Below are 3,764 nucleotides of genomic sequence, written 5' to 3' on the forward strand. Positions count from 1 at the left end.
CAAGATGATAATTGACTTCTCTTTGTTTATCAAACAGTGTAGCTTGTGCCAATTTAGTATTTTTATCATTTTCGACGCTTTCTTTTTGAATCATCTTAATTGATCTGGATAAGGTATCATAAGCTTCTTTTAATTGTTCAAGATCAAACTTAATCATGTCTGTATGATGTTTCAATTCCCGATACTTAGTGTCCTTTTCAAGACACTCCACGCACGGTTGTAAACAACGTTGGCATGGCGTTTCGGAGATTGGAACAATTTTTTCATCAATCTTTTCATCACAACCAGCTTTACCGACATGCTTTAACTCAGACACAGACTGTTTGACAGATTCGACCTCCTGGACTCCAGTTTCCTTTCTGTTAACCGACACCTTATCGACAGATTGTGACTCCTTGGGTTCTGAATCTACCTCTTTAAGCTTTCCCATTAAAGCTTTGTCTGCAATGTCTTTCAGAACTTCTCCGGTCATTTCTTTAGACACGTCAATCACTTCTTCAACAGCTTCTTTCTTCTCCTCAAATCTAGGACAAGATCCGGTTCTTGGTTCCTCGAAATAACCTGCAAAAGAATCAAACACATTAGGAGGAATAACTGATTTCATAGTATAAACTAACTCCTCCTGTTGTGATTGATAGTAGTAAGCTTCAGCTGCTATTTCCTCAACATCTATAACATTTTCCGTAGGAATCTCCTCAACAACTTCAGAAACAACTTCAGAAACAACTTCATAAACAACCTCCGATTCAGTAACTACCTCAGAAATCTCAACAACTTCTGCCATCATTGCCTGATCATCTTTACCAGGGATATATTTATGCCAGCTAAAACCTGCAGCTACTTGTTCATCATCTTGGTTCACAATCAATGCCTTTTCAGGTTTGTTTTCTATCTGTGGCCTTTGAACAGTTTGCTGTTGGTTCGGTCGATGGTAGATTGCCTGTCGATAGTAATCATCGGTGAACGGGTTTTGGTGATTGTTGACTTCACGGTTTGGGCATTCACGTTTAAAGTGACCGCGTTCTTTACACTTGAAACACGTTACTTTCGACTTATCAAATCCCAACTTCTGATCCGGACCTGATAAACTGTTTCTTCCCGTGATTTCCATGAACCTTTGAGCACGACGAACTAGGCTTGCCATACCCCATTTAATGTCAATCAGTTCAAGCTCCTCGGGGTCTATTTGATCATAGTCCTCCTTTGTCATGTCCGGATTTCCAATTTTCCCCGCAACTAGACCTTCATATGCCTCGAGAACGGAAGCGAGTAGTGCAATATGTTGCTTCGCAGCAGTTTCCATTATCTCATTTCCATTTTTGATGTTCACTGCGATATACACTGTACTCCAGAAACATACGCCTGATGATTAGATCCGGTAGAGCTTTGAGGCGAAGACTGTTCCTGAACTTTGACATTCGGTTCAAAACTCGCGAAAGGTGTAGAACTGCTTGATTGATGAGAACTTGATGTAGCATTTGAAGTGTTATCAGCACTAAATCCTGTTTGTATCTTTGGGCTTTGAAGATTCGCAACTGAAGGACTGCCTTTGTAATATAAAGATACATCTTGTTGCATGCTAGCAGAATTCATCTTCTTTATCTTCAACAACTCAAGCTCGTGAGCTTCGATCTTTTCAATAAAAGCACTCAGATTGTAATTCACAAAATCAGAACTGTTTTTCAGCATCATAAGATAAGTTCCCCACTCATCATATGGAAGTGCATCACAAAGTTTATCAATCCATTCTTCATTTGTTTTTTCAATTTCTAATCTTCTCATTTCAACTACAAGGTGACAATATATTTCGATTAACTGTTTCGTTGACTCTCCTTTGATCCCGGTAAAAATATCGAACTCTTTCTTGATAAGCGCCTTTTTGCTCTTGATCATAGAAGCACTTCCTTTAAACTTCAGTTCTAGCGCTTGCCAGATTGACTGAGAACTTTCGTCATGTTGTAGCAATACGAGGATGTCTTCTTTAATGGCTTGCTGCAAAATGCTCACCATTTTCTTTTCAGCTTTAAAATCTGTCTGTTCAGTATCTGTAAAACTTCCAATATTTTTAACCATCCTGAGCCCATCAACTGGAGGTACATATTTCTTTTCGATCTTCATCCAACACTCGAAATGGTTGGCCTGAACCCAGTTTTTAAACCTTCCGGACCATCTAGAATATTCATCTAAGCTCATCAGTTTGGGTGGCTTTTGCATTGTTCCCAATTCATTTTCTAAGTTGACATTCTGCATGATACTAGCTGGACTTTGAATAGCCCCACCACTTCCCGCAAACATGTTGTAGAAATCTTGACTATCCATTTTTAGTAACAAATCTCGAACAATGACTAAGTTTTCAATACTTGATCGCGTACAAAACGGACTAAATGCTCAAAACACAGATTTTTCACTAACACAGGACAAATAAGCGAAACCAAACACCAAGTGTACGTGCAAGCGAAACCGCTCAGATGAACAAATAAGCGAAACCCAGATGATGTACAACCAAGCGGAATCCCACAATGATACCCTTCAAGCGAAACCACAGAATGATACCCTTCAAGCGAAACCACAGCACATACGTTTGAAGCGGAACCTTTAAGCGAAATCTGCAAGACTAACAAGCAAAACCCTTCAAGCGAAACCTCAGCAAAAACATTTGAAGCAGAACCTTTGAGCGAAACCTTCTGAAATGTCACAATAAGCGAAACCTCACAAGCGGAACCTTCTGAAAATGGTACTTGAAGTGGAACACTATAAGCGAAACCTCTGAATACCAGGTCCAAATAAGCGGAACCTCTAAGGTGACACACAAGCGGAACCTACTCTCGAGTCATTTTTTGTTACTTTTAGGCTGATTTAAGGTCTGAGCTTTTCAAGGGTTCGTTATTAGGTACTTTTACACAGTATGTCCAATTCTCAGTCCATTTCGTCCGGTAAAACGGTCAGAAACTCACAAAGTGCTTGAAAAATGCCTTGATTCTGGTCAACTACCTCACAACTGGCTCTGATACCAATTGTAGGATCGAGTTTGTCCTTCCTATGAGACAATCGGAGCTAGCACCTACCGAATATGTAGCGGAAATACATATTTGGCATGAATCAAAGCAAAACCGTAGAAGAAATGAGTAGAAACAAAAGAATTACACTTTAACAACGTTTTCTCATTCAACTTTCAGAAAATACAAGGTCAGTAGGTCGGCTACACTTGTGACATCGATGTACAGAATGAGAAAACACAAGGGGTATTTATACTAGAAGTAGTTTCGCTTGAAAGGTCATGACCATACAAGCGAAACCTTATCAAGTAGTTTCGCTTGTATGTCATGTGTCCATTCAAGCGAAACCTCAACATGAAAATCATACTTTTACACCTTTAACCCCTGTACAATACATATTTAACCAAAATAGACCCTATACATTAATCAACTACAACTAAGACGCAGGCTTTAGACATTATGCACCAACACCTGTGGTTTGTACAAAGTAACATATTTAAGTACTAATAGTTTAAAATCACATTCTAGGGTAATTAACTTTTCATTTTCTAACGTTTGGAGGTATTAACGTTATTTGTAGGTTTGAAATCACATTCTATTAGCACCTAAGTATGTTATTTTGTGCAAACTACAGAGACTAACTATTTTAATACCCTAGAAGTTAATACCTCCAAACGTTACAAAATGAACAGTTAATACCCTAGAAGGTGATTTTAAACTATTAGTACCTAAGTATGTTATTTTGTGCAAACCACAGGGATCAACTAT

This window comes from Helianthus annuus, chromosome 16, assembly GCF_002127325.2.
Source record: "Helianthus annuus cultivar XRQ/B chromosome 16, HanXRQr2.0-SUNRISE, whole genome shotgun sequence".
In the NCBI taxonomy this organism is placed as follows: Eukaryota; Viridiplantae; Streptophyta; class Magnoliopsida; order Asterales; family Asteraceae; genus Helianthus; species Helianthus annuus.